This window comes from Phodopus roborovskii, unplaced genomic scaffold (genome assembly GCF_943737965.1).
Source record: "Phodopus roborovskii unplaced genomic scaffold, PHOROB, whole genome shotgun sequence".
NCBI lineage: Eukaryota > Metazoa > Chordata > Mammalia > Rodentia > Cricetidae > Phodopus > Phodopus roborovskii.
Genome location: NW_026126416.1, coordinates 2,739,660 through 2,752,411, shown reverse-complemented (window position 1 = coordinate 2,752,411; position 12,752 = coordinate 2,739,660). Strand labels below are relative to the sequence as shown.

The 12,752-nt window shown below is 41.6% G+C and overlaps 1 protein-coding gene across 1 annotated transcript in view; it reads left to right on the top strand.

Annotated features, from left to right (window-relative positions):
* The window catches only part of Dennd1b (DENN domain containing 1B), a 166,536-nt gene that overhangs the window by 83,710 nt on the left and 70,074 nt on the right, over positions 1–12,752 (top strand). The window lies entirely within an intron of this gene.

Sequence of the window (12,752 nt, the reverse complement as noted above, 5' to 3'; positions counted from 1 at the left end):
ACAACGGCAACAACAAAAAGAAGGCATTTTTCAGAGAATTTAAATCACCACCCCAGATCCACAAAGTTCTTGGAGATCCATAGCGTGAGACAAAACAGGGCCTGACTCTTTGTTGCCCTAGAGTTGAACTCGTACAAATTTGAGAAATCGAGTGTGCAATGCTGTTACATTCATTGTTTTCCAGACTGAAAATATGTTCATCTTGAAAATAGTCAGATTTTGAAGGAGGTTGTATGTAGAGATGAGGAGATGCATCAGAGGATGAGTCGTAGTTTTAGTGCTGTTGAGGAATCCACCTGAGTGATTTGGGGTTGTAATGTTTTACTAACCCGTTTGCCATTGATGTCCAACCATCTTGGCCTTACCCTTCCCACTCCTCCTTCTCGTTTTCAAGATTTTAAAAGTATTTCTGATGGGAATTATCCTTATGGTGATAAAGATTTTTATATAAGCTCTCTTATAGATTTAGAAAGTAATTAATACATAAACTATTTTTGTGCACTTTCCTGGGCACGATAAATTCATTAGCAAGACAACCAAGGCCAGTTTGTGTGCTTATAGTTAACTGGTATGAAATTTATAAACAGCTGAACAAATAAGCATCTATTGTGTCATATGGAACATGTACTAATGTGTAAAAGATAAAGTAAGTCGAGTGTGTACAGGCTGGTCGGTGGACTGCAGGTTTGTGTTTGGTATAAAGTGTCTGTGGATGGAATATCTCTCTAATGAGGTATAATTAAAACACACTAGGATAAAGCTGGGAATGAGCTGTGTGAAGTGTAATTGCTGTTTAGGAAAACATAAAATAAATCTGTATATAGGCTTCTGAAAAATACTGGTATCTTTCTTGCTTTTAATTTATTGCCCTCTCTTGATGACAAATAACCTTTCTTTAACTTTGTTTCTTCTTGCTGTTGAGATTAAGGAGATACACACATAGGGAACAATTAGGATTACATCTGAACAGGATACTTATTCAATGATTATTAATACAACCTTATTGAAAGTTTAGATTCGTGATTTGAAGAAGCAGATTCTAATAAAGCTTGTTGTTAAACAGAATTGTTTCCTGGATTGTTTATGGCAATCCATGAAAACTAGCGATACTCAGTTTTGGCTTACTTTCTGGGGCTGATAAAGAAATATATTTCAATTTTGCTTTCACATTCTCCTTGTCCTTCTTCATGGGGAAATGGCTTTGCTCCCTTGAACAGTTTCCTTAGATACGCAGTTTGAATACACAAGTGTGGTAAAGTATATGCATTGTAACATTTGAGGTCAAGGTCTGATATCGTAACGTAAATTAGAAGAAAACTATTTTTAAAAGGAGTTTAATGGAATCAGTAAAACATGCAAAGGAAGAATAATAATTGCCTTCGTTCTAAGCTTTTTATATTTTGTATTTTTGCTATCCATTCTTTGTCATACTCAACATTAATGCATGAATCGTTTCACAATACCTGACTATTTTTTTTATATCTGTGGTCAATATTTGAATTACTATTAAGAGTAAAAATATTAGAAAGCCTCTCAACATTCATAATTTTATTGGGGCTTTGTGGAATTTGTTTCCTTTGGTCATGATTCTTTGTCAATCATAGCTTTTCATGATTAAGATGAAGGCCAACCTTGAAGCTCGCTGGTGTTTTTAATCATCTAACTTGAGGACGACTTTCTTCAGATGCTCTTTGTAGTTATAATAATGTATACTCTTAATAAAGGTATAAACTTCATAATTAGTTTTAACTTAAGTAACCAAGCGATGACGATTTTTATGTTTCAGAACTTTTAATGATTCTGTTCTCATTTGTGGAAGCATGGTGTAGGGTTGCTATTATTATGTTTAAAGTTTTTAAGTTTAATGAGTTAAGACATCATCGATTTTACTTGTATTCTTTGATGTATCCATTGTCAAGTACACAGCATGACTTCTACCCCAAACAAGCCAGTTGATTTTATGCATGCTGTAGGCAGCCCTAACGTTCTCAGCCCGAGTGAATCCTAGTAGACTAGCACAGCATCATATCATGGTCTCATACACTCAAAGCAGAGGAATAAATCATGATACTACACCGTTGTATTAGTTGACTTATTGCTGTTTTGTGACCGTAGATAGGGAGGACCGCTGTTTAAAACCATGCCATGGGTTCTCAAGTCAGCCAGGCATGCAGCCTTGTCATATGCCTCCGTAATTGTACCTCACCAGACTGCTTCTAACTAGTCAGCTGGGGCTGCACATTTTGTCTCAAACCCCAGCTGGCCGGCATCTGACAGGAGCTTTCTCATCGTGCTGTCAGTAATATGTTAACTAGGGTGTACATTTATGGGTTGTAGAAGCAGGTAAAAGGGATGTGTCTCTTTAAAGCAAATGTCTAAGTGGTAGCACTATTTTGACCAACGTACAGTTGGTACGTATCATCCCCTTAATGATGTGCTCGCATCATTTACAGAGAGTTGATTATATATGCGTGCTATTTCTGGGACACTTAGAGCGAGTGGTGCGCTGTGAGTGTTGGAGCTGTGTTGATAAACGCTGCCGCCAGGCGTTTAAGCATATGCTTTTCTCTCACCTTCTCATTAATTCCACCGAGGGCACATGCAGAAAGGCATCCTGTGATCCCCAGAAAATCGGGTATTAAACAGTAGTTTTTATGGGCTCTGACCAAGGGGAGTCCAGAGCATTTTGCCCTCCTTGCCTGCATTGTGCATGCTCACTTTAGTCTCTTAGTGGAGCCATGTATGTCATTGAGCTGAAACTTAAAGCCCAGAGACTCCTTCAGGAGGCTAAGATTGTGCAGCTGATGGGGGCCCGGTGCACCCAGGTTTGCTTCCTGGCTGAAGCTATTGCCATGTGTTTTTAAGCCCGCAGCAGAGGAATGCACTTAAATTTTTTATCTGCACTTTTCTCAGAGGTCTTCTTGGAACGGTTTTTAAATTTTGCATCATCCTACAATCTATAGAATCCAATCAAGTTCCCTGAAACTGTGGATAATGACTCTGCTCACCACTGTGTTATTTGGCACAAGCACACTGCCATCCTTAACAGTGCATTTTCCGTTGTCCGTAGCTGACTGTGAGCAAGTGTGGAAACCGCTGTGCTGAGGTCCCTGTGAACAGCTTTGCGGGGAGGCATGTGTGCAGGTTGGAGGAGGTGGGCACCTTTAAAGGAAAAGCCTTTAAACCAGTGTCTCTGTTTCCCTCCCTTAGAGTTACCCCGTTTCTCAGGGGAGTGTGCATGCTTTTCTGCCCGAGAGTGTAGCCTATTGTTTTGTGAAAGCAGACACAGTGGCTTTTACATTCTCACAGCAGAAGGTTTAGTGTGACGCTGCCGTGCAGCTGTGATAGAGCCGCATTTATTTGCCACGGAGCTGTGTTGTGTTTGATAGAGCTGCATTCAGTTGCGGTGGAAGCTCTCTCTCTCAGCTTTGTTCCTACGGTGCTGGTCAGCACAAAACCGATCTTGAGTTATTTCTATTAACGGAATTATTTTCTGTATAGAACAATGACTTAATTTTGTGCTGTTGATTAAAAATGCACACCCTTGTGGTTTAACTGCTTGTCAAGATGACTTTCTTTCATCATTTTATGTATTTGTTTTGCTTTTATAACACACACACACACACACACACACACACACACACACACAAGCCCTGACAGAACATTTTGAGACAAAGATCTTCCAAAGATGCCACTGAGTATGTCCAGCTGGGCATTGGCACTTTCCCTTAAGAACTGTATTTCAGTGAGAATCTGTTGGATAGCACTAAGCTTTCCTTTGCCAGAGGTCATCAATTGGAGATGGCTTCTGAGCTGGGTTTGGGGCGTGACCACTTCTCACCACACTGGGACCCCATCCCGTGCAGACCTGTGCAGGCTCTGTGCACATTCTGAGTTCCTGTGTTTCAGTCCTGCTGCGTGTAGAGGGCCTTGTTTCCTTGTGTCCTCCATCTCCTCTGGCTGTAAACACTCTTTCTGTGTCCTCGTCTGCAGGGCTCCCTGAGCCCTGAGGTGAGGGATTTGAGAAATACCGATTAGGGCAGATTGTTTCAAAGCCTCTCACTCTCTGCACAGTATCTGGGTGTGGGTCTCCGTCCGTATTTGTTCCCATCTACTGCAAGAGGAAGCGTCTTTGATGATGGCTAAGCACGGCACTGTTCTGAGTATAGAAGACTGTCACTGGGAGTCATTTTGTTGATACAATCCTTTAGAAGAACAGTAGCATTTGGTTTTCCCCTGGGTGCCTGGCTTAGCTGGTCTCAGGTTCTTGGCCACCTGAGCGGTGTTTGGATGGTTCCATGTCTCGGCGTGGGTGAGCCTTAGGTCAGATCACACAGTGGTTGGTTGCCGATATTGCACTGGTGTGCCTTGCAGCTGGGTCACTGTTTACATCGGAGAGTTTGTAACTAGGTTGGCTCCTACCTTTCTGGAAAGTGCTGTGCAGAGTCATTCCCAGTTCCATAAACACTAGTTCATAGGGGTGAAGGCTCTGTGTAGGCACCAACTTGACTTCTCTACGTTCAGTGAATTGTGCAGGTGGTGTCTTCAGTGTTGGGTTACCGTCAGTTAGCAGAGAGCAAGCCATAGCTTTAGCAGCAGCATGGGTTATTGGGGGGTTCCCAGAGGACCCGTTTGCCCAACAATTCAATTACATGTAACCCAGTCCAGCTATTGGAAGGTTCATTTGGTGGCAAGAGATATCCACTTGCGGCTCTGTCTCCTTCATTATTTGGGGATTTCATTTAGCTATATTTACGTATTTTATATATTTATATATTTTACAAAGCTTCTACTGTATTAGGTTTTCACACTATCTCTCAGATGGTCCCTAATTTGAGTGGTCTCTACCTGTATTCCTTTTTTATCTCTATGCTCCCCACTTTATCTTCTCATTCCAGTGCCCGCATCCATCTATGACTATGTTTTGTTTACCCTTTCTGTTCCTTACTTTCTACATAATCTCTGTGGTTCTCGGGACTGTAGCTTGCTTATCAAAGTCCATATATAAGTTTATATGTAGCATATTTGTTTTTCTGGGTCTGGATTACCTCATTCAGAATGATTTTTTTTCCCTAGCTCCATCCATTTACCTGAGAATTTCTTTGAACAGCTGACCAATATCCCATTGTGTAAATGTACCACGTTTTCTTATCCATTTATCTGTTGATGGATATCTATGCTGGCTCCATTTTCTGGCTGTTACGAACTATGTATGGCTGAGCTGTCGTCGCTGCAGTAGGATGGAGTGTGCTTTGGGTGTATGCCCAAGGGTGGCATAGCGGGATCTTGTGGGAGACCTGTTCTAAGCTTCCTGAGGAACCACAGGCCCGGCTTCTTGTCAGGTGTGGTCACTCTCCTGAGACCATCTCTTTGGGCCGTGAAAACACATGGCAGGCTTTTAACAAGAAATCAGAGTGAACACACGAAACAGCATCTTTCACCCTTCCCCAGGAGTATTTCACCTGCAAGACTGAATACTTTTAAAAAAGTTTGTTTTCCCCTTTCAGCTACTACCATCACGTCTTATCCCCCAAACGCCTGCAGCCCCTCAACCACATGTCTGATGTTGAGAGCATCAATGAAATGCTTGCGCTCTTTTATTAAGGCACACGTTTTTTTTTTTTTTTTTTTTTTTTAATTTAAAAATTGTGTTTTACGAGCAAGAAGCTGATTTCCATGCAGACTTTCTCTTTTTAAACAAATGGTTTCTGTGCATGTCTTCCTGCTACAGGATTTAAATTTTTAAAGAAGTTGATCTACATGGTAACAACTCAAGGAAAAAGTTTCAGTAAATCACGAGCCCTCTGAGTTCTGTTAGTTTATATTGCAATATTGACTCTTGTTCAGTGTATGAGCTGGTCTGGTGTGGGATTCTTTTAATATTAAGTAGAAAGACTCTTTCCGCAATAACAACTACTTTGTATTCACTGCTCATTCCCATCTGTTCCGTAAATGAAATTGCCATGCTCATCTCTGTGACTGGTCCTGAGGCTGTAACTGATGCATGCGGCTTCTTCTTGTGCATCTTTATACTCAGCTAGAACCTCAGGTGGTTGAGTTTCTTATTGGCAGACCGATACAAACTTTTGTTCTCTCCAAGTCTGTGGTGTAGATTTTTGTTGCTTTGTTACTGAAATTTCCCATTCACCTTCCTTGTGAGACAAGTATCAAGAATTCCCACAGAGACGCCCCTGGCCCCTCTTCTAGTCCATCCTGTATGCTTCCTTTCTCTTTTGTCTCTCGAGGCCAGTCTCCACAGCCAGGGATCAACCCTTCCTTGGCCTTTAGATTTAGGGGCACGCATGGGTTTTTGGAAGGCCCGGAGCCGTTTCATCTGCCAGGTCTGAAGCTGTCCCTTATTTTCCTGGTTAGCCTCCTCAGATGGAGTCTCAGTTAGGGACAGCTCCATCAGGTTGGCTTGTGGCATACTGTTAATTGGTGTAGGGGTGCTCAGTTTACTAAGGGCCCTGCCATCCACAGGCTGCGGGGCCTGGGCTGTACAAGAAAGCTAGTTAAGCAAGCGAGGAAGCGGTCCTGCTCCATGCTCTCTGCATTAGCTCCTGGTGGGACTTTTCTCAGTGACACACTGCAAGTAGGAGGCCAAATAAATCTTTTACTCTTTAAGTTGGTTTTGGTGGGTGTTTTACCACAGCACCCCAAATCAAACAGGACACCCATGAAATGGGAGGAAATTTGCAATACTTAACATCCCCAAGGCTTTACTTTGAAGGAAATAGTGGGCAGGTTTTTCTAGAGGTACGGTATAAGCATATTGAATTCTTTGTAAGTTGATGAAATTACTTTTTTTTTTTTTTTTTTTTTTTTTGCATTTACCTACTTACTTTGTATGTGCCTGTGCCTGTATCTCCACACTGTGAGCCATAGCATGTGTTAGAGGAAACTTGGGGGATTCTGAAGCTCCATTCAGGTTTTCAGGCTTGGTGGCTAGCACACGCTGAGCCACGCTGATGACAAGGATAAGATTATCATCTGTCAGTTACTGTGCATGGAGATGTTTGTTAAAAGTTAACAACTTGTGGAACCAAGCCTGCCATTTTAGTTAGTTAGAGCTGTCATCAGACTGGGAAGAGGGCTCAGTGCCTAAGAACATGAATATCTAACTTTGCATTCCCAGAGCCTGTGTAGAAGCCGGGCTGCACCCCTGTAACCCCCGCCCAGAAGGGGAGGGGACAGGCCAATCCTGGTTACTCACAGGCCAGCCATTCTACCTGAATTGGTGAGTTCAATGTTCTTGTCTTTTCAAGGATGGAGAGCAATAGAAAACTGATGTCCGCCTTTAGCCTGCACATGCTCCTACGAGGCACATACTTGCACACTCATGCATACATCACACGCATCCTCTAATTATGGGAAATGGAGGAGGAGAGTATCACATAAAAGTTCACTGCAGTGACATTCAACTCTTCTTCTAAACTGTACTTGATGTGTAAACATGCAGTTTGCATATTGACACTATCATGGAAGGAATGGCCTAACATATATTTTAAATATAACAATATATATATATATTATATATCTATATATAATATATATATATATATTTCTTTTGTCTTTTTAACGTAAAAGTTGGACAAGACGGACCAACAGAAGGAAAAGAGCCCAAGAGAAAGCCCAAGATTCAGGGGACGGCTCGTGCATGCACACACTCGGGAGTATAATAAAAGTCCTAAATAGGAAGCTGTAAAATGTTCACAGAGGATGTGGTGCAGACCTTCGCCTGCTGCCTCAGTCTCTGCGAGCCCCTGTGAGCTTTGCTCACATTGGTTTAGAAAGCCTTTTTTCTTGGTGTCCTCTGCATCCCCACTGGCTTTTACATTCTTTTTTGCCTTCCATTCTGCAGGGATTTGATGTTTTTTTAAAAGAACAATTATATAACCCTTCCTTCCCGAAAGAAACAGAAAGGCTTTTCCTGAGTGTGTCAATGTGACAAGTCTACTCAGTGGCCAGTCATGCCCAGTTCCAGCTTCAGTGTTGGCCAATGGAATCACAAAGCAAGCCTGGCATTGGCAGTCATTGCCGCAAAGAACTCACGCTGGACTCTTGTGGAATGCAAAGATTGTTCTGGTACTTTAGTCTATAGAAAGTTGGGTTGAATTTATAGCATGTCTAGGCTATGTTAAATGATTCGTATGTCACTGTGATATATGTGCTTGTATGTATATATGGATACGGGTGTATGTGTGCAGATGAGAAAGATACTTGGGGGAAACGAGAAGTTATAGAATAAAATCAAGTTTACCTACAGTAAAACGGAGAAAAATGAATCAGAATAAACAGTTTCTGTAGGATCCTTTCTAGTTGTCACAAACAGTATTTTAAAAACAAGGACAAATTACATGATTGTCGTCTAATCCATATGGGCATTCCCTGGTCCTGTAATTGAAGTATGGATGCTTGTGAGGGGACGGGAAAATTAAAGGGACTTTGTAGTGTTACAACAAAACCCCAATTCCTGTTGAACAGGCTTGGAAGTGGGAGCCGCAAAGCGGCGGATTTAACACTGGAGAAAAGTCTCGCGTGAGAGGGAGAGGGCGTCATGGTGCTGGGGAAGTTAGAGAAACCCAAGAGCTGGGCACAGACGATTGTGACCGTAAGCATCGGTTGAACAAGACAGTGAAAACATTGGCGTCTCGAAGGCAGAGACTCGTGTTTCATCCCTTAAGTAGCTTCCGTCGCACGTGTTGGCTTCATTGTGTTCTAGAAGAGAAGGTTGAAAACAAGGGAAATTGCCAAGTCATTTTCTGTGTATGAGAAACTTAACCCAGGCACCAATGCTGACATGATTAGAACTTTCCAAGGATTTAGGTGTGAGGGAGAGAGGGTAGAGCGGATCATCAGGAACGTGGTATCAGAGTTTGTCCTGCGTAGTCTGAATGTGATTTCATACACAGATCTTGTCCGTGGAAGAATAGTACTTTTAGAAACTGATGAACTCGTGAGATGAGAACCCTCATGAAATGGATCAGTGCCCCTACAAGAGGAACAGCGGAGCTTTCTGTCCCTTCCTTCCTTTATGTATACTTGCAAGGAAGGTGTCACCTGTGGGACCGAGGCCCAGTTAGCAGCAGGCAGTGAATCTGTCAGCCCCTGGGTGTTGGCTTTTCAGCCTCCAGACCTCTGATAATGCATGCCTCCTGTTTGTAAATTGTCTACTGTAAAACACTTCTTTACAGTAGTTCTAATGGACTGTCATGCCGTCCCAGGAGACTAGGCAAGAGGCTGGAATGTAAAATAGCATTTTAGAAGATTTTAGAAGAGGAAACAAACCCACCGACTGTCTTCGGCAGTGGCGTTGCGTGTGTCCCCACGCCAGAGATGTCTGAGAGCTCGGTGGTGCTCACTCCCACCAGCACAGCATTGTTTCTGTGGCCCTTGTCAGTGCTCTTTGGCTGTCCGTGGGGGTGGGGATGTGTTGCTCCGGTCTGTATTTCCCTGATGGTGTGAGATGCTCATTCGCTACCTGTGTATATTGCTTGATGAAGTGTGGTAAGGTCTTAAGCCTGTGTTAAATTAGGTTTTCTTATTTGCCAAGGTCTGGAGCTCTTTGTGTGAGCGTGACAGCAGCCCCTACTCAGGTGTAGCTTTCACTACTGTTTACTGGTCAGTACCTCCTCCCTCCCTCCATCCCTCCCTATTCACAAACATGGGCTAATACTACAGTTTATTATTTGCTTTCTTTCATAATTGACTTGCAGTTGTCCTTCTATAGTTCTTCTGCATACTTTGTAGGTTTATATTTGAGGGTGTGAGTCATTGGAAACTTGTCCAGATGTACACAGGGCAGAACACTATGAGAGGATTAGCAGAAACACTGAGTTCATGTAGCCTCCCTGATCTGGCACCATTTACTGGGAGACGTTGCTAATGACAAAGGCTGTGCTTGTGGGAAAACTGTGTTTTGCTGTATGTGTTTTGCTCTGAATCTAAAACTGCTCTAAATGTAATTTAGCTGCCTTTACCATCTGTAAAATCATTGTTTCCCCCGAACATTTCCACTTGATCCCAATATTAAACAAATACTGTGGGATTAAAGAAACTACTAGCTAGTAGAATAGCAGTGTGGAACCCTAACCTTGTCACGAGCCAGACCGATAATTGTTGGAGGTTCTCTTACTTCATTGGGTCCAGGCCACCTCAGGGTTCTCCTGCAGTCCTTTGTCCAGAAGAGCTTCTCTGCTGTTGCTGTTGTGCAGTACCCTGTTGGAGGTTTCCTCAGAGCATTTCTGACTGACAGCTTGATGACCGACCTTTTGTCTGGAATACTTGGAACCAGGGGTTTTGGATTGCTTTGATTTTGAAATATTTGCAGATACATTATGAAATATTTTGACTATGGCATCTGAACCCAAACATAATTCGTTCAAGTTTCATATGTTCCTTGGCCATGTAACCTGAAGGCATTTTTAAACAACAGTATTTTTAGTGCATTTGCATTTTGACTGGGACGTGATGTGTGAGGTCTGATGTGGAGTTTTCCACCTGCTGTCATGTTGGCATTTAAAAACATAAATAGAAGAGTTTGGAGGACTTGGGGTTTGAAAACTTTAGATAAGGATCATGCCCAACTTGCAAGGTATGATATCCTTATTGCTAGCCTTTCCCAAGACGTGTAAGCTTTATCAGGACAGGGAGCCCATATGTTTAGTCTGGTGTGTTTGTTGTCTAGTGGGACATGGGCCAGCATGGAGAAGGAACTAACTCTTTTGTTGATGTAAACAAATGTTAGGATTTCTCTGACTTCAAAGCCACTAATAGACTTTAAAACATTTAGACTTAATCTTCAGATGTATTCTATAGGTAGACTGTAGATATTATGGACCATCTGGGTTGGATTAGTAACTTTTACTAAGAATATGAAATGCTAAAATCGATGTTTGACCTGTGCAGACAATACTTACGCACGATCTACTGTAAACTTTCCATGTTAAAGAACAGGAGCCTGAGACTGGTTATCACAAGCCATGCAGATTGTTAGCCTTAGAGCTCTGATTGTGTCTGGTTCAACCAAAACTTAGATTTCGTGCAGCCTACGTGTGTATGCTTAGTTTTGTAGACATTTTTAATAATTGACTTTCTTTACTTGAAACTTTGCTGTTTCCTCTTGACTTCATGCTCTAACGATTGCTCAGTCTTTTGAATTTATAGCTCTTGGGTACTATTGGGTGAATAGTGAATATTGTATCTTCTCTAGTTTTCTTTCTTCATAAATATAAGATCAGTTTCTAATAAAAATTGCTTTTATTAGGGAAGTCATTCCTTAAAGACCCACATAAGCCTGAACTTGATATATAATGAATGAATAAGACTTGCAGTAGCTATATTCATTCATTCATTCATTCATTCATTCATTCATTCATTCATTCGTTCGTTCAAGTGATGCAGGCAACAGTTAAAAAGAGACTGCCATATATGCTTTCCTTTTCCTCTTCCCTATCTGCTTCTAGGAATTTTCCAAGGGTTGTATGACTTCATTCTCCTCTGGTAGGCTGGATAAGCGAGGTGTCCCATGCCCATTACTGGCCAGTGCTGGGATTTGTGACTCAGCTGTCTAGGGTCTTAGAAGGCATCTTGTAAGAAGCCAGCCCATCTCCTGCCACACAATGGCATTGTTTGTTGGTGAATGTTGAGTAACATGTTTAGGAAGGGCCAGCTTGTGTACAGGGGTAGCTACAGGGCATGGGCCGTTGTATTGTGTGCTCTGCATGAACTCGGTGAAACCTTACCCTCCTGGTCCCTGAACATTCTGAGATGGCTTTTCCTTTTGCTTCACGTTTCTCTTCTCAGTCAGAAAGGGAAGCCTTCCTTTGTGACGTTGTAAACGAGATGTCTCAAAAGTCACCTGTTCCCACACGGAGAAAGCACATAACTTTGCCTTTCAAGAGGACATAAAGTTTTTCAGGCAGTTCCTATCCAAGATCTGAGAGCTCTTGGAGAGTTTGACAGAGTGCGTCGTCATCTTTGGGCTCTCCAGCCTGCTATGTGACCTCCTCAAATCCTTGGCCTGTACGAGTTAAATGTAGAAGCCTCCTAGAGACATAATGCTTGCTGTAATTAAGGAATCAAAAATATCACTTATTGGAAGAGTGTTGTGCTAAACTAACAAAGCTTGTATGGAAGGAAGGCAAGGGAATGATCCTGTGTCTGTACCAGATAGTAAATTTGTGTCAGACTGCATTGTCTGTCACCTAACCTTGATGAAAACATCTGACTTATTGAAAATTGTAGTGTTTTTACTTTAGACTACATTATCTTAATGCCTAATTGATTTTTTAATTGAATGCACCTATTTTACATTGCAGGTAGAACAATGATGCTGCTAATGAGATTTTGATTACTTTGTGTATGTGTATTGTCTTATTGTGTTTATATTTTTAACTTCTTTTTAAAAAGATGGAGCTATTTCCTTATGGAGAGTCTGTGGTTCGTTTTCATACAATTTTTTAAAATTCTTAGTTTCAAGTTAAATAAAATGACTTAATTGAGAAACTTGAAATGGAGACTAATAAAACTTTAAAACAATGAAAAGCAACATTGGTTTAATTGCTACTTTAATCAGTAAAAACATACCTTATAACTATAGTAATTTTTTAAAATAGAAGCCACACATAAAGAAATATGGATGAGGATTAGTTAGGAGGGAGAAGAGAGTGGTATCCCTTCATTAAGCATTAAAAATTTTTAATTAACTGCTTGCCCAAACACAACAATTAAAATGGCAATTACCTCTAAAG